The 19,464-nt window shown below is 39.5% G+C and overlaps 1 pseudogene; it reads left to right on the top strand.

The window, feature by feature from the left end:
- The first annotated feature begins 6,587 nt into the window (after window positions 1–6,587).
- On the top strand, window positions 6,588–9,794 carry LOC100433158 (HAUS augmin-like complex subunit 6; annotated as a pseudogene).
- Window positions 9,795–19,464: the final 9,670 nt, after the last annotated feature.

Raw genomic sequence — 19,464 nt, 5'->3', positions numbered from 1 at the left:
TGCCTTTACCCTAGAAGCAAAATTGTGGCCTTCCTGTCTTCAGAGAAGATGTGCTCTTTCACTTTGTCTCATGTGACAAGCAATTACCTGACGATAAGTCGGTGCAGATTTTGGGCATCTAAACAGGTGAATGACCACAACTGCACCTTCATTAATAAGTGACAGAGCCAGCATTCAGATCCAAGTCCGTCTGACATCAGAGTTTTTGGTCTTAACCATTATGATATACTTTCTGCAAAACACTCATCTTCTTTAAAAGAGACTATCCTCTCTTTGTCCAAGGCAATATTTCCCCTGAGCCTCTTGACACCATTATCTGTTGCTTCCTCTGGGTCTTTGTTCCATTAATCACTTCTCATCCCTTTGTATTTTCAACTTCTTGCTCTCTATTGGATTCCTTTTCCCTCTAGACATAATTCCCTTCTCTGCTCATTGTCCTGGTCTGGCCTCTGAAGAGTCAAGAGCAGCTGTCATTTAACCATTGCATAACATTGTGTCAATTTTTTTTCTTGGATGAGCCACCATTCTGGAAAAGAAAGATAAAAATATCTACCTTATTGTGAGGATTCATCACATTAAAGGCTCAGTATATGACCAAAGATACTATTGTTTTGTTTGTTAGATTATGCAGGCAAAGATGAGTTCCCAAGCATAAGTTCCTAAGCAAAAGGGTATTGATGTTGAGTTCACCTCTATCTTGTGTGCAGATGCTAAAGATTACTCCCCCGTAGCCCAATTCCTCTATCAAAGTTATGGGAGTGAACAGCCAGGGAGCACCTCCTCCTTTAGTCTTACTATGCTGAGGCTGCTGATACCTGGGGCATGACAAACATTTAATTATCTATTGCTGTATTATAACCAACCCCAATATCTTAGTGGCTTAAAATGATGATATGAATCCATTATCTCTAACAATTTCTGTGGGTCAGGAATTCAGGAGTGGCTTGGCTGGGTGCTTTTGGCTGTGGGTCTCTTATGAGGTTGCAGTTAGATGTTAGTCCTCTGAAGGCTCGACTAGAGCTGCAGGTTCTTCTTCCTCATGGTTGACGAGTTGGTGCTGGTTCTTGGTAGAAGATCTTACAGTTCCTATCCACAGGAAAATCCAGAAAAAGTGACTTTCAGGGAGTGAAAATCTCAAGAACCAATACCATGAGGTGGAAATGACCTCAGTGAGTTTGCGGAACAGAAACATGGCCACTCTCTTTAAACAGGTCTATCCCCCTTCTTCATGAATGAATTCCCATTGCCTTCAGGGAAAGGGTTTCATTCATACCTCAGCTCCTTCCTCAGTGCCTAACACACAGCTTTGTCATGGTGCCACATGTTCCCTTAGATTAAAATTCTTCTTCAGGTTCATCTTGCATATTTCTTGCCCAAGTGCTAGAGTCAGTCATTTCTCCAAGGAAGCCTGTTTCTTTTACTAGAGAATGCTATTAGAAACCAAGTTCTGGACACTAGATATTCCTATTGCTACAGGGGTGTCATTGCTTCTAGACTCTCTAAGCTGACAGAACAAAGAAATATATATGTGTACGTTAACTCACATCCCCAGGGAAAGTAACTTTATTAACTAGTATATGATGCTTATGTGCAGTCCTTTTTGCCTTTAGTCTTAGAGACCCTGTTCATTTCCCAAGTTAGTCAGGTCAGCTCTTACCCTCCCAACTCCTTTCAGTGTGATTACTTCTCACATTTGTAACCCAGTAAGAGTCTTTTGTCATGGTCTGCCTTCTATCCTGGGACTCCCTGACCTCCTAAACAGTTTTTAAAATGTGCATAACTATTTTGCATACTTTGGGCTATAAAGTTCTATGGGTTTTCATAATGCATAATATCATGTATTCACCATGACGGTGTCATACAATATGGTTTTACCATCCCCTAAATTTCCTTCATCTCACCCTCCTTCCTCCCCCCAAGTTCCTGGAAACCCCTGGTCTTTTTACTGCTCTATAGCCTTTGCCTTTTCCAAATCACGTATAATTATGTAGCCTTTTCATACTAACTTTCACTTGGATAAGAGCTAGAAGAATTCCTTGGAATACCAGGCAGAGCCTCTTGTTCTCTTCCCTTACTATCCCCCAACGAAACAGAGTCTCTCTCTCTGTGGTGAACTGCCTGGAGCTGGGGGAGGGGTGACACAGACACTCCTGTGGTTACTACTACTGGGACTATGCTGGGTCAGACATGAAGCCAGCACAGCACTGGGTCTCACTCAAGGCCTGTGGTGCTCATGGCCTTGCTACTACTGACGTTTACTCAAGGCCCAAGGGCTTTTCAGTCAGCAAATGGCAAATCCAGCAAGGCTTGTGTCCTTTCCTTCAGGGCAGTGAGCTCCCCTCTGCCCCAGGGCAGGTTCAGAAATGCCACTTGGGAACCAGGGCGTGGAGTTGGGAACCTTCTTGGTGCTGTGCTCTACTGCAGCTGAGCTGGCACCGAAGCCACAAGGCAAACTCCTTCCCACTCTTCCCTCTCCTTTCCTCACGCAGAAGGAGGGTCTCCCCATGGCCAACACTGTCCCAGGGCCATGGCAAGTAGTGTCTGGCTACTGCTGATGTTCACGCAAAGCTCAAGTGCCCTTCAGTCAGCTTGTGGTGAATGCTTCCAGGCCTAGATCTCTCCCTTCAGGGCAGTGAGCTTGCCTCTGGCCGAAGGTGGGACTAGAAATGCTGCCCAGAATCCAAGGCCTGGAATCAGGGTCCCCAGGAGCCTGCTTGGTACTCCACCCCACTGTGGGCAAGCTGGTGCCCAAGCTGCAAGACAAAGTCCCCTTTACTCTTCCCTCAAGCAGAAGAAGTCCCTCCCCATGGCCACCACAGCTGGAATGTGCTGGGTCATACCTGAAGCCAGTACAGCCCTGGGTCTCATGCAAGGCCTGTGGCGAGTACTGCCTGGGTACCCGTGTTGTTTATTCAAGGCCCAAGGGCTCTTTATTCGGCAGGTAATTAATCTTGTTAGAACTGAGTCCTTCCCTTTAAGGCAGTGGATTCTCTTCTGGCCCAAAGTGTGTTTAGAAATGTTGTCCAGGAACTAGGTCCTAGAATGGGGGCCTGGGAGCTTTGCTTGGTGCTCTCTTCTACGGTGGTTGAGCTTGTATCCAAGTTGCAAGACAAAGTCCCCTTTACTCTCCCCTCTTCTTGCCTGAGGCAGAAAGAAGTCTCTCTCAGAGCTGCACTGCCTGGGGTTGGAGGAGTGATGTGAGCACTCCCTTGGCTACCTCAGCTGGTATCTCCCTAGGTCGCATGCCTCCCAAGTCCGCTGGCTCTGAGCCCAGCACAGCACCAAGACTTAGCCAGGAATTGCAGTCCTTGTGGTCTAGACTGCCTTTCAAGCTTATTTAGGACATCAGAGTGCTTTAACCTGTGGTGGTGGGGCTAGGTGGAACTCAGGTTCTGACTGTTGGGATGGGTGATTTGTCTCTGGCTAGGGGTGGTCCAAATGCTCCCTCCATGGGTGCCATCTGAATCCCACTTCATCTCGCTTTCTGCTGTGATAGGGCAGCACTGAGTTCCAATGCAAAGTCCCACAATCACTGCGCCCCCTTTCCCCCAAGCACACAGATTCTCTGCACCATGCAGCTGCTGCCAGAGGATGAGAGAGGAGTGGTGTCGGTAATTCAAGGCTGTCTTTCCTACCCTCTTCTGTGCCTCTTTCCTTGACATGATGTTAAAACCAGGTACTGTGATCACTCACTTGATTTTTGGTTCTTATGAAAGTAGTTTCTTGCATGGTTAGTTGTTCAATTTGGTGTTCCTGTGAGTGGGCTGGGTTGGGGGGGGGGAACAATTGTTGGAGGGTTCTATTCAGCCATATTGCTCCACCTCCTCTCATTGTTAATTAGTGTAGATTTAATCTGCTTCCGGGCAAATGAGTGAGGTTGTGCCTTGACTGTTTGGGAACCAGGATTTGTGTACAAAAGATCCCAGAGACAAAAACCTTTAACTTGGAATATTGCTTGTCTTCAGTGTTGGAGAACTGCTGCTCCCTGGAGGTCAAGTTTTCTTTTTTTTTTTGAGATGGAGTTTTACTCTTGTCGCCTAGGCCGTGGAGTGCAATGCCACGATCTTGGCTCACTGCAACCTCCACCTCCCCGGTTCAAGTGATTCTCCTGCCTCAGCCCCCCCAAATAGCTGGAATTACAGGTGCCTGCCACCACGTCTGGCTAATTTTTGTATTTTTAGTAGAGACAAGGTTCGTCACGTTGGTCAGGCTGGTTTCGAACTCCTGACCTCGGGTGATCCACCCGCCTTGGCCTCCCAAAGTGCTGGGAATACAGGCATGAGCCACTGTGCCCGGCGAGTTCAAGTTTTAATTCACAGGATGCTCAAAGCAGCTGGGTAAGTGTTTTCTTTTCTTAATAGAATTTCATTTTTCATCCTTTTCTTTGGAAGTTAAGGGGTTGCTATGCAATTTACAGATGGACCAAAAATCTATAGTTTCTTCTGTTGTTTGATTGTGAGACTTTTTTTTCTTTGGGGGGAGACTGGATTTTTTTTTATTACTCAAATCAGTCTCCCCAGCATTTGGGGATCAGAATTTTTAAGGACAACTTGGTGGGTGGGGGAAACCAGTGAGTCGGAAGTGCTGATTGGTGGTCAGGTCAGAGATGAAATCACAGGGAATGGAAGATGTCTTCTTGTGCTGAGTCAGTTCCTGGGTGCGGGAGGTGTAGGAGGGTGGGGGGTGGGGCGGGATGGGCACAATTGTGAGACTTTTTCCTATGTGCGAGCCCGTACAAATTGAGAAACAGGGAGTGAGAATCCAAGAGGTTTCTCTAATCCTACCAACATGTTCATTTTTCTGATGCTTTCTGATACTGCCTAAATAGATGACAGTTGCAGAAGCCATGTGACCCTTGAATGTTGGTGTGGATGTGATATGACTGAGGAGAGAAAGAGGTTTCCTTTAAAACGTATCTCTACATTAGATAGGTGAGCCTGTCTATGGAGGTTATTGGAAAGGGTGTAAAGGTTTTATTAACTTTCAGGGAAAACAATTTTAAATCAAACCCAAATTCCAAGTGCCTTAAATTTGTTAGCACTTCAATAAAAAAACTCTCCAGCCTGGGAGAAAGTGGCAAGTGCTTGAGGAGTTGAGCCATCAATTAAACCTTGTAAGGTGTGCAAATACATTAAGAAAATTAAATACGTCTTTGGAGGACTGAATCTTATAATAGGTTTGTACTTCAAAAGATTATTTGCAAATGAAGAAATTGAAGTACTGAATTGTTTAAAACCTTTTGGTCAAAAGGAATATTATACTCTTAGGAATAACATAAAATATATAAATAAAAAATGTATAAAGAACCCTGTTAAAATCACAAAGATCTTAAAAATAATTTTAATGGTGTTCTTGTTTTCTGATATAAATACTTTCACTTAAAAATGTTTTTGGATGAGAAAAGGCAAAATCTAATTTTAGTTAAATGACCTTAATGTTCCTTCCACGTACAATATGAAGAATAAAAGATATGCAAATTAACTTTAGGCTTAATGAGTAATCATAAAAAGGGTTATAAAACCTTTCCACAAAGCTTTTAATATTATTTAGTTGAGGGAGAGATTTTATAGTTATATCCAGTTCCCATTAATACTCCCAAGCAGGGGAAACATTTTTATTTTTTGATAAAGTTTGGATTAAAAGAAGTCTATATTTGTTCTCTCTGAATTTGCCTCAGTGGGAAATAAAAATACAAACATGAGATTTTTAGTTTAAGACTTTTAATTTATTATTTTACAAAACAGTTAAATACCTAAATTCCTTACACTTAATTTGTAAATTGGATGTTTTTATTAATTATGATAATATTTAAACATATAAATAAAAACATAGATCTTCAATTAAATTGAGCCATAATTTAAACGTATAGTGCATATAAATTTGGTTCTTATAAACTTCAGACAGTATTCTATCTATGTAGAGTTTATTCATCACTTAAACCAGCTGGGCCTAGTTTTATAATGTTCCTGTTTCGCTGTAAAATTGTTATAAACTGTAATTTCATTGTCCTTTAAAATTAACTTATGTTTTCTAAAATCCATCATTTAGGAGCTTTAGAACAATTTAATATTATGGCACTTGTAAATCTTTATTTATCTTGACACTTTTAAATAAAATTTGGAGAGATGCAGAAAGTGAAGTCTATCGTTACCACATTATCTTCATTTTTAAAAAAAACTATGTATTCTCATGGATATAAATTAATTTGTTCTTCAGATTACCCAAATGAAGGTAGTTATACCAAAGGATTATATACATTGTCCAAAAATGTGCTTGACAAGATAGTTATGTTTTAAACATTAGAACTTTTAAGCTTAAATTACATTGTCCTTTAATCACTGTTTAGTTAAGAACATATTGTAGGCTTCGAGTAGGCAGCTGCGGCCACATTCCCATGACAGGCTCCATTTTCTGGAGATGGTACAGCCCTTTGAGGTGAAATGGCTCCAGCGAGAGAGATGCAGGCAGTGTGGCAAAGAAGGGACCTCCGAGACCTCAGGCTGCCCATAGGGGAGGGATCCTGAGGACCCTAAGAGTCGCTAGGGCTTGTGCTTTTTTTCTTTGCAGTCACCGTGCCAATCATGAGGATGACCTTGGCCTGGATCACCTCTTTCCAAAGCAAGCATCTCTGAATGTATCGGCAGGTGCTCAGCTTTGAGCCAGGCCCGGGTTTGACCATGGCCTGCAAAGGGTGTCAAATAAGCACCTTGGAGTGAACATGTTTGATAAGCCGAACCGTGATGGCTTTCATATAGTTTCTTATTTTTTGTTTCAAATGCTGGACCAGTCTCTCACCAAAGAAGTTTTTAAATTTTGTTGGCCTCCATTTGACCAAGAAAGTGATACGATATTCAGGAAACATTGCTGTGAATGGTTAACAAGGATTTCTGCTGAATGTGGAAGCGTTCCTCAAATTGTTGTTCACTATTTATTTCTCCTAGCGGTTCTGTTTATTCATCTGATGTAACATCTTGCAAGATTTGTTGTAATAAAATATATGAAAACCAATTCTAAAAATTCTTTGTTTTGCAGACATTTAATGTGAAATCACAAAGTTTGCACAAATGCAATGCCAGATGCCATTTAACATGTAACAAATGTTTACAAATTTTGCAAAGAGCAGATTGTATTACCCCAAAATCTCAGGAAAATGTACAATTATTAGTTAAGTATGTCTGAAATTTGAGATCTGGATGTATAGAACTGCAAAACCAAATTAAAAAAAATGGAACCCTATGGTGACCAAAGTAGTATAGAAGAAAAAACTCAAAAAGTTGGGCCTTTGTGAACATCAGTGAATGAAACACTCATGTTTCTGGAAAAAGAAAAGTTGTTAGTTCAGTCCTTAGTCTAACCGATGTGCTTTAGATGGAACTAATGCTATTAGTTGACTCTTGACAAAATTGAGAGACAAATGTGTCAGTTGCACATAGGAAATGTTTATGAGTCTGGAAAATGGAAACTCTTAACAGTTATTCTGTTATATAATGAAGCCTTGAAAGTAATGAAATAGGAAAGTCAGGCTGACCAAGCATGATTGACAATAGACCTTCACTACCTGGAAAAAGATACCGAATTTCAGAGGGAAAGATAATCAGATCTGAAGCATATAAGCTATAGAATAAAAGGATCTCACAACTATAAGACATTCTATTGTTGAAAAGCAAGGGGAATGGCATAGAAAGTGGAAAGAATTTCTTGGTCTGTCTTCCTTTACTCTAATTAAAGGTTGAACTCCAGTTGTGGATCTTTTACCACCTATGTCCCCCCTTTCATTTGGTCTTGCCTCAGAAATGCATGCAAATAGTATTCTTTTTCAGTGTCCTGCTTCACTGGTATTGCCAGAATCATTACCTGTGTTGCTTAATCAAAGAGAATTTATCATTGTCTGGTTTGTCTTAGAAACCGCTGTATCAGATTTTGGCCTTAGATACACCTGAGCAACATAACCAAGAAAATGGTTGCAGAGGAGACAATGATACCTTGGGAACTGTACATGATCTAGCCAACAGCCCTGCCTCTCTTTCTTGTTGCAGTCAACTTCATCATGAGATAGAAACAATGTTACACCACTTGAAAAGGACAGGAAGATGAGAACTCCCAAAGAGAAAAATAAAACAATTTCTAAGAAAATACCAGATTTTGAAGTGGAAGATTCTCCATTATCAGATGTTGCAAAGAACAGAGAGTAGTGCATTTGGAGGGTCTCTGCCAGCTAAAAAAAAGTGATCAGTTCAAAAAAAGCAAGATCATCTGCTAGAAGAGGTTGCTGGAGCAGTTTTATTTGGTTCACCACAACTCTGTGAAAGAAAACAAGTAAATTTAGGGGAACTAATTGACTCTGTAGGTTCTAACCTCTTCTTAACAAGGAACCAGATTTCCCATACTCAGAAAACTTGACAATGGAAATTAGGAGCTCATGGAGAAAAACTATTGAAATGGAAGAAAACAGAACTACAGAACCAATTCAAATGGATACTGAGCACAGAGAAGTATTGCTGGGATCATTACCTGATTTGTATAATCAAAGAGAATTTAGCATAGTCGGTTTTCTCTTAAACCACTGTATGAGATTTGGGCCAGTCTCATTTGACTGAAATGAGAATGCAAGTGTGTGCCTCAGAAATATGTGGTGATCAATCATATAGGTGAACCACCAACACAAAATCAGTCTGATTTGTTGAGTAAGAAAATAATTTGCGCCGGGCGCGGTGGCTCACGCCTGTAATCCTAGCACTTTGGGAGGCCGAGGCGGGTGGATCACGAGGTCAGGAGATCGAGACCATCCTGGCTAACACGGTTAAACCCCATCTCTACTAAAAATACAAAAAATTAGCCGGGGATGGTGGTGGGCGCCTGTTGAGGCAGGAGAATGGTGTGAACCCAGGAGGCGGAGCTTGCAGTGAGCCGAGATCGCGCAGCTGCACTCCAGCCTGGGCGACAGAGCGAGACTCCGTCTCAAAAAAAAAAAATAAAATAAAATAATAATAATAATTTGCAAGCAAGATTTGGAATGTACAGCTTTACCAACCAAGCTTTCAGAAACTAGCCAAAAAGACATTCTCCCCTGCTGTCAGCAGTGGGATAGATGTGTTGGGTAGCAGTAAAGAGGAGTATATGAAAATATTGGACCATTCACAGGCTTCTTGTAACAAACCTTCCATGAATAAAACTATATTATGGAACCCTTTTCAGATATCAAGTGGAATTAGTTCTAAGAGTTGTAAGGATATTGATTTTAGCGTATTTACTTTTGGCATGAAGCTTTTCCGGAGGAAGATGGTCCCCTAAGTGTTAAAAGTTCCAGTAGTTTAGAGTCCAGTTTAAACTAGAGCCAAATAGTCCTGTGGACAGTGGCATTTTTCTAGGAGATGTTATGGTAGATGGACAGACTACTCCAGAATGAGACTTCAATCTTTAGGCTGTTTGCAGTAGACATGAGGCTCTGAAGAAATCTCTTTCCAAGAAAAGGGAAGAATCTTACCTGTCTAATCTAGAAACACTTGAAAGACACAAACCAGAATTGAGCCCTACTCCCCAAAATGTGCAAACAGATGAAATGCTTAACTATTTGGACATTCATGATGTGCACACTGAATATGCAAAACCACCTTTACACATGTCCCTTGGTGAAAGAAAAGTCTCTTTCACCACTAATTAAGTTTCCTCCAGTGGAACAAAGATTGACCATGATACCATGTAGTTTTGGAGAACTTCTACTTAATTCAAATGAAGAAGACATCTTGACTAAGAGCCTTGATGCAACAAAATCTCTGTCTGACTTGACAAGATGAAGCAATACGGAGTTAATATAACTATGATGTACTTAGACTGAAGCTATGCCACAGGATAGAAACTGATTTATAAGTTAAATACATGTTGGAAGTGTAACACTCTTCTTCAAGATCTAAAAAATTCTAAATGCCTTTTAGCCTCTTGTAGTATTTTTAGGTAAGGAAAGTATGTTGAATTATTTCTCTTTGTAGGGATATAGGGTTGAAATGTGAGGTATTTGGAAAGCAAATGTCAAGCAATGGGAAGCCATTTTGATTTCTTGAGTACACTTGCAAACGTTAAGTGACAAAAGTAGTTGTTTAACTAATTTATTATAATTTCAGTTAATTAACATGAGGATGTGTAGTTTTTGTTGTACCTTCACTAAGTGGTTAATATAATAGCCATTGAAGTTACTGATCTTTCATTTTAAAGAAATAAACAACTTTTATTGTTTTTTCTTTTTTTTTTTTGAGACAGTCTCACCCTGTCGCCCAGGCTGGAGTGCGGTGGTACGATCTCAGCTCACTGCAGCCTCTGCCTCCGGTGTTCAAGCGATGCTCATGCCTCAGCCACCTGAGTAGCTGGGACTACAGGCGCACGTCACTATACTCGTCCAATTTTTGTATTTTCAGTAGAGATGGGGTTTTACCATGTTGGCCAGGCTGGTCTCGAACTCCTGGTCTCAAGTGATCCACCCGCCTCAGCCTCCCAAAGTGCTGGAGTTACAAGCATGACCCACCGCACCTGACCTTTTATTCTTTCTTTATGGGACATTCTGTATTAACCAGAAAAAGTGAGAAAGGCCTTGGGATGTATAGTCACACATGACATCACACACATTGTGTGTGATGACAAATTGTAAGACTGGGAAAGCTCTAAACAGGCTTAATGATTATTCAAGTAGATTGATTTTGAGAAATGATGTTTGGTGGGATAAAGTGTATGGGATGATAAGTGAAGACTGGGCAGAATGATTTTAAAAAAGAAAAAAGATGGAACTGTCATCTTTTCCTTTTAAGTAGGAACTTAAAAGGAACTGTCAAACTACAAATCCATTCAGTGGGTGGTATAACGTTTATATTGAGTCTAGTTTAGTCTAATATTTAGTCTCATATTTAAACTAAATATAAATCTTAGTTTTACATTTTAACAAAAATATAAATCAAACATTTCATTAGTCTGTTTAAAAATATATTGTGCATATACACATATGTACATATCAAGATCTGTTGAAGTTAATGAAAACAATAAATTTAAACTAAATAGAGGAGAAAAGATTGATCAGAGAAAAGAAAGTTAAACTTAAGATATGTACTATGTTCTCAATATGAACTAGCAAATACTTCTTTGCTTTCTGTATACTTTCTACAGGTAGTCAACATTTTCCCCTTGAGAAATTGTGGTTTTTCGTATCTCAAAACAGCTTTGACTCTCATTATGCACTTAACCTTAAGTGCATTTTATAATGTAGACAATTATAAAAAGAATAATGATTCCCTTGCCTCTGGAGTAGCTAAAATTTCGAATGATCCTTGTTTTAACATCTACAGTGTTGATTATAAGGTACCAAAACTTCAGTTATTCACCCAGGCTAGATGGTGACCTTCTCTTGATCTCATGTACCTATGCTCCTGTGTTCAACTGGTAGTGCTCACAGATATTCCCCTTGTCCAATATCAGGACTCAAATTTAGACCTTCAGAGAGTGACAGGCATCTCTTGCGTGCAGACTAGCTTTGGCCTTCACAAGTAGCTGTTCTTTTGCACCAAATATTTGCTCTCTTACTTTGCTTATGGCACGACACACATACAGAAAGACAGCATTTTAGTAATAATTAGCCTCGATTAGTATGCTTTAGAGTATTTCAGAATTACTCAACAATATTGTAAAAGAGATTTTATTTTATGGTATTCAGGTAAAGAAAGCAGCTCATACTTCCATTTGGAGGCCTATTGTAACTATTTAGATAGATTTTTATATATGTGAAATGTGGTCTAGATAAATATATTTCAATGATTTTGTGCACGTTGTTAGGAAGGGCAGAACCATGCCCACGTGTAAATATGTGTGCAATGACTGTCTGCAGAAGGACTTGTATAATACCTTGCCTCTTGATGGTATTTGGGCCACACTGTACAAAACAATGCCTTCACAGCCTTCACTGTGAAATATTAATGGTTAAAGCTATGCTACCTCTTCAGGGACCAATCATGGGAGAAGAAGAATTATGTTAGGTAATCTTGAGCTAGATTATTGCAAGGCACTCAGGAAGTGTGCCAATGCTTCTTCACAAGAAGCCCTCTAATTGATCCAGAAGGGCATGTCATTGAATAAGCTTGGCAATGGGTTTTGTATCAAGTTTAGTCAGTGAAGATTTGCTCAAACCTCTCTGGAAAGGGCCCCACCAAGAGCCAACTTCAAACATGGTGTCCAGCCCTGAGGTATCTGCCTCCCATTGTAAGGAAATACGTTCCTCACCTATTTAACAACATCTTGTTCTTAATTTGTGTTCTTTTTTTAGGCACAGGGACAAATGACCCACTTCTTAACAATGTCTTAAAATTACCTGAACAGTTGAAGACTCACTGTGCCGTTGATCTTGCCCCTAAAATACCGGAGTTTTCAAATAATTTGTACACTGCTACAATTGAAACAATTTCTGAAAATTTCCAGTGACAGAGCATTCAACTTTCTGGTTGATCTTGCTTTGGACTTCACTCGTTTGTTCGTAAAAATTAGATTCTTCTTCTTCATCTTCTTCCCATAAATACACAACCTATTTCTGCCAATAACGTGTTCATTTTCCAATCAGGAAATAAGTCCTTATATGGGACATATCTCACAACATGGGAAGTTTGAGAAAAAATGTAAATTTTTTCCTTTCCTTCAAAGAATAAGTCAATAGTGCTGACACTAAGCAAAATCCTGTGATTTGATAGTTGCTATAGTTTTCTACAGAACTTTACAGATTGGCCATTGAACCTTAATTGTAAGGTAAAGAGTGTTCACTTTAAAAGATTAAAACTGAAATGATAAGATTGTGTCTAGGTATTTTTGCTGTGCTTTTGAGTATGAGATCCCAAAGACACAACATCAATAAATCCATTCGACTATCTTATTTATATGTAAAAGACCTAGATGTTTTAAAATGCTTGCTCACATACCACACGGCACCAAGGGAGAAATTCCCAGGACTTTCTCTTGGGACAATATGCATAACATTTGAATAGATTGATACTGGTTCAACCTTGCAGGATTGGTGCTTCTCTGTTTCATCACCATGGTAGGAAAATACAGAGGTACCTGCCTTTTATATAGTTGTCCGTGTTCCTGGCTTGTGAGGTTGTCAACAATGGCATTATATTAATCCTCATCATACCCTGGATTGCACTAAAAATGTCATACCTGCAGAATATAATGCCATATTGTTTCTGGTGAAACTTACAACTTTAAGAAGGGTGCTCTGAATTCCCCTGATTATCCTGTGGAACTGATGGCAGCTGTACATGAAGGTTGTGAGTTCCCCTGCCATATTCCGTAGGCTCAGCATTAGTGAATCCATTGCCAACCAACAAGATTCTACCATGTAGTTCAGCCAAATGAGTTTGGCCAAACACCCAGAAAAGTGAGGCATCTCAGGAATGTATACCACAGCCCCATTTCAGAGGACTTCTTTTACCTCTCCTCAGTTCCCTGGCTATTCCTTCCTCTTTCTGCTCCATTTTTGCCATTCTTGATCATCTTGTTCTTTTCCATTGTCTTTGGTCCTTGAGCACATTTCTATGAAAAGTTCGAAGCTGCTTCTTCTTGTTCTCCTTCTTCTCCTCCTTCTCCTTCTTCTTCTTCTCCTCCTCCTCCTTCTCTTCCTCCTCCTTCTCCTGCTCCTCCTCCTCTCCTTCTTCTTCTTCCCTCCTTCTCTCCTTCTTCTTCTCCTTCTCTCCTTCTCCTTCTTCTCTCCTTCTTCTTCTCCTTCTTCTCCTTCTTCTCTCCTTCTTCCTCTCCTTCTCCTTCTTCTCTCCTTCTCTCCTTCTCCCCCTCCCCCTGCCCTCCCCCCTCCCTCCTTCTTCTTCTTCCTTCTTCTTTCTCCTTCTTCTTCTTTTCCTTAGAGAGAGGGTCTCCTTTCATTGCCCAAGCTGGACTGGCACGATCGTAGCTTACTGCAGCCATGGACTCCTGCACTCGAGCAATCCTCCCATCTTAGTCTCCCAAGTACCTGGGATTATAGGTGTATACCACTATGCCTGGCTAATTTTTAATTTTTTTGTAAAGATGGAGTCTTGCCAGATTGCCCAGGCCAGTCTCAAACTTCTGGCCTTAAGCAATCCTCCCATCTCTCTCTAGTAAAGTGCTAGGATTACAGGTGTAAGTCACCACACCTGGCCTAAAACCTTCTTTTGACCTTCTGAATGACTGAAACATTCTTGCAGGAGTTGTGTCTTGCGTCAGGTTCTCTGAAAGCAGACTGGGAGAGATTTTCATGTAGGAGGTTCATACAACATCTGTAAGGAAATGAAGAAGCAGGATTGGGCAGAGGGAGAAGTTAAATTAGAATGCAGTTGGCCAGGCGCAGTGGCTCACACCTGTAATCCCAGCACTTTGGGAGGCCGAGGCGGGCGGATCACGAGGTCTGGAGATCAAGACCATCTTGGCCAATATGGTGAAACCCCGTCTCTACTAAAAATACAAAAATTAGCTGGGTGTGGTGGTGCGTGCCTGTAATCCCAGCTACTTGGGAGGCTGAGGCAGGAGAATAGCTTGAACCAGGGAGTTGGAGGTTGCAGTGAGCCGAGATTGTGCCACTGCACTCCAGCCTGGCAACAGAGCAAGACTCTGTCTTAAAAAAAAAAAAAAAAAAAAAATAGAATGCAGTTGCAGCAGAGGCCTCAGCTGGAGCTGGGGGACATTGAACCTTCTCTTTGACCAGATATTGGCTCTAGGGCTTTTCCTGGGGAAAAGGTGGAGATCTTGGATATGGCAGCTTCTTTCAGTAGAGGGAAATTCCCGGAGAGAGAGACTCAGCTGTGACTTGTCAGCAGCCAGCACTCCTGGCTGCTGGGGAAATGAAAGCTTCAGTCCTTATGGGCACCTGGGTGGTACAACACAGCATATATTTTGATATGTATAGTTTGTGTGGCCTTTCTGGAAACATCTTGTTGACTGCTTAAATCTAGTGGACACTGTGAAAAAACCGTGGGTAGCTAGAGTGGCCAAGACTTGTGCTGTCCATGAGACTGAAAGAAGACTAAGGACAGATATGGATTTTCAAAGATTAAGCTCTATTATTTTCTTTTTTGAATGCATGCAATGATTTATTAAGTTATAATTTATTGGCTGGACTGAGTCTTGCAGATGATGGTGGCTTTGAAGCCCCAATTTACAAATCCTTATCCAAATTGGGTGTCCTTCAGGAGAACAAAGACTTGACATTAATTGATTGAACCAATCTCTTGTACAAAGTTGCATATAAATGAGAAATCGGCAGTGAGAGTTATCTGATTAAGAGGCAAAGAAGTTTTCAGAAAGACCTGAATGTAGAAAAGGGAATGTGAAGGATGAAAAGACAAATGTGAATGGGCCCTGATGGAAGAGGTTTGGAAAATGGAAAGTATATATAGAAGGATTCTGAGTATTTGGAGACATCAGCTGGGCTTGGTGGCTCACGCCTGTAATCTCAGCACTTTGGGTGGCTGAGGTGGGTGGATCACCTGAGGTCAGGAGTTCGAGACCAGCCTGGCCAACATGGTGAAACCCTGTCTCTACTAAAAATACAAAAATTAGCCAGGCCTTGTGGCGCAAGCCTGCAATCCTAGCTACTCAGGAGGCTGAGGCAGAAGAATCACTTGAACCCGGGAGGCAGAGGTTGCAGTCAGGCGAGATTGCACCATTGCACTCCAGCCTGGGCAACAAGAGCGAAACTCTGTCTCAAAAAAGAAAAAAAAATGTAACACTTATTCACTTCTGTTTTCTTGCCTTTAAAATATACAGTATTGTATTGGTGCTGGAAGAAACCATTCAAATTTAGCAGTGACACTTATAGAATGCTGCATAATTTACAACCTTTACTAATGAAAATTAAAAGTTCTTACACGCATATTAAGGAGTAATGCATACTGGAAAAAGAAATCTGAAAAAAAGGAGCTAAAGCATCTTCTACAAATTCAAGTCTAAGCAAAGTGTCACTGAGTGGCAACAGAGAGGGGCACCATCAATGTAAAACATGACATGCTCATATTTTGTTTATTAAAAACTCTCTTTTGTCTTTTTCTATATTGTAAGTTTTAAACTTGCATCTCCCTCCCCCTCTTAGTGATCATTGAGATTCCAGCACCTGTCCTTGAAACTATAAATCCCACTCACTGTCGGTGAAGGAAATTTCAACAAAGAGAAAATGTTCCCTGCTCTCATGCAGTTTGTGAGGAAAGCAGGTAATATTCAGTTGATAAAACTATTCTTTTGAAGATTCATGCTAACAAAGAAGTTTTGTAAAATACCCAGACTTCAAAGTTTGTTGCTCTGCCTTATGAAGTTAACCTTAACCTCCCTAAGATCTGTAATTCCACTTGGTTGTCCTATTTATTATATTTGCCATATTTTCTCTTTTCTCAAAGATAAAAAACCAGATGGCAATCACTGAATCTTCCAACTCCTCCCATAAAAACAGAACAAACAAGTATGATGACCCCAGAGGTTTCTTATCTAAACCAACATTGGACACATTTAAATTAATAATGAGTATTAAGAAAATATTGATATATTATTATTTTATAAATATTTCTTCTACTGTCCTCCATCCTACCTTGCCTCTGTGAGGAAAATGTACTTTGTTCAAGACTTCAGATAAATCTGCATTCCCATCCTTGTTTTCAGGAGCTGCATGAGCCTGGGGAAGGTTAACACCTCTCCTGGAACTTCCGTTTTTGTATCTATATCTGTACTTACTGCCCACGTTGGGTTTAGGACAGAGCCTGACACAAAGTAGTTGCTTTTGTCATCTTTCCTCTTTTCCTGCTACCCTCAATTTTTATTCTCATCTCTTTGCTTTCTTCTTTGTTCCTACGGTGCTTAGCACAAGGCTGAACGCATAAGTGCTCCATAGCTCTTACACTAGAGGAGGGAAGGACAATTTATTATTTTAAAGGGTTTCTTAAAAAACCCTTTTTATTATTATTTGTGTCCTACACAAGAGGACTAATGGCTTTTTTGTGAGGGATGATAATAAAATTCTTTTTTTTTTTTTTAGCTTTGTTGAGGTATAATTGACAAATAAAAATTTATATGTTTACATTGTACAATTATGTTTTGATATATGTATACATTGTGAATTGATCACCACAATCAAGCTAATTAACATATCCATTACCTCACATAGTTGCTATTTTTTTCCTTTTTTTTTTGTGGTGAGAACACTTAGCATCTGCTAGCAAATATCACGTATATAATACTAACTGTAATCACTATACCGCATATTATCTTCAGAACTTACTCACTTTGCATAACTGAAACTTGGTACCCTGTGACAAATATCTCCCCATTTTCCCCTTCCCCCACCCTGGCAACCACCATTGTACTCTCTGCCTCTATGAGGGTGACAACACTATATGTTGAAGAAAATACTCATTACCCAAGGGTATGTTTTTGGCATCCTTGTTGAAGACTAGGTGACTGAATGTGTAGAATTGTTTCTAGAATCTCTATTCTGTTCCATTAGTCTGTCTGTTTTTATGTGAGTACCATGCTGTTCCATTTACTGTAGATTTGTAATATATTTTGAAAACAGAAAGTGTGATAGATTTGTTCTTTTTGGGGTCTTTTGTAGTTCCACATGAATTTTAGTGTTTTTTGTTTGTTTCTGTGAAAAATGGCATTGGAATTTTGATAAGGATTGCATTGAATCTCTAGATCACTTTGGGTAGTATGAACATTTTAACAATATTAATTCTTCCCATCCATGAACATGAGGTCTTTTCATTTACCTGTACCTTCTTTAATTTCCTTCAGCAATGTTTTATAATTTTCACTGTACGAGCCTTTCTCCTCCTTGATTAGGCTTATTCTTAAGTATTTTATGCTTTTTGTTGCCATTGTAAATATAACTGTTGTCTTAATTTCCTTTTCAGATTGTTTGTGCATAGAAATGCCACTGATTTTTGTATGTTGATTTTTATCCTGCAATTTTACTGAATTAGTTTCTTAGTTCTAACAGGTTTTTTTTGTTGAGTCTTTATGGTTTACTATATATGGTTTATATATATGGTATATATATTTATATATAAATATATATATATATATGGTGTATATATATATATATATATATATATATACACACCATATATACCATAAATATATATGGTATATATATTTACTATATATGGTTTCCAGATCATGTCATCTGGAAACAGATAATTTTACTTCTTCCTTTTAAATTTGGATGCCTTTTATTTCTTTGTCTTATCTAATTGCTCTGACTAGGACTTCTAATACTGTATTGGGTAGAAATGGCAAGAGTGGACCTCCTAGCCTTGTACCAGATCTTAGAAAAAAAACTTCCAGTTTATCCTCATTGATTATGTTAGTTTTTCAATTCATTGATTATGAATAATATAGGACTCTCTCAAGTGTGCTGGAGTTCTGGTCTTTTTTTAGGATTCTGGTCTTGTGTAGGGTGACCAGCAACTGAAGCGTGGTTTCAGGCAGCTTGATGAAGTTATCCTCATGTTCATTTCATGTTAGCATCTCTTTGTGGCTTTCTGCCAAGGGCTTTTTCAGTGTTGAGAGCCTTTTAGTGTTGAGGTCTTTTCATTGTTGAGATTCAGTATGGGCTTTATTGTGTTAAGTTCCTTCTATACCTATTTTTTTTTTAAGAGATGGTTGATATGATTTCAATCGTCTTAAATTTCTGAAGACTTGTTTTGTGACCTAGCATGTGATTTATTCTGGAGAATGTTTCAGGTGTACTTGAGAAGAATGTGTAGTCCTCTGCTATTGAATGGAAAGTTCTATGTCTCTTAGGTCCATTTGGTCTACAATATTATTCAAGTCAGCTCTTTATTGATTTTTCTGTCTGTATATTCCATCCATTTTTGAAAGTGGGGTATTGAAGTCTCCTACTATTATTGTATTGTTGCCAGTTTCTCCCTTCAGATCTGTCTACATTTGGCTTATATAATTATGTGCTCTGGTGTTGGGTAGGTTTATATTTATAAGTGTTATATCATTCTGTTGAATTAACCCTTTTATCATTATAAATGACTTTCTTTGTTCCTAGAGATAGTTTTGACTTTAAGTCTATTTTGTCTGATATAAGTATAGCCATCCTTGCACCCTTGCTTTCTTTTGGTTACCTTTTACACGGAATATATATTTTTTTCCATCCCTTCACTTTTAGTCTATACGTGCCCACAAATCTAAAGTGAGTCTCTTGTAGACAGCATATCATTGACTTTTTTTTTTTTTTAACCCATTCATATACTCTCCCTTTTTGATTGGGAAGTTTAATTCATTTACTTTAAAGTAATTATTAATAGGTGAGGGCTTTAGCTATTTTGTTACTCGTTTTCTGAAAGGACAAATGATTTTCTTTTACCAGGAGAGAAAGCCCACTTCTGTTATGGATGCTGGCCAGTATCTCACTTTCCCATTCTAATGTCTAGATGGAGTATATATTAAATGTTGTATCTCTGTTATGTT

Source organism: Pongo abelii, chromosome 21, assembly GCF_028885655.2.
Source record: "Pongo abelii isolate AG06213 chromosome 21, NHGRI_mPonAbe1-v2.0_pri, whole genome shotgun sequence".
Taxonomy (NCBI): Eukaryota; Metazoa; Chordata; class Mammalia; order Primates; family Hominidae; genus Pongo; species Pongo abelii.
Note: the sequence above shows the minus strand (reverse complement) of the source record. Positions and strands in the feature narration are given on the sequence as shown.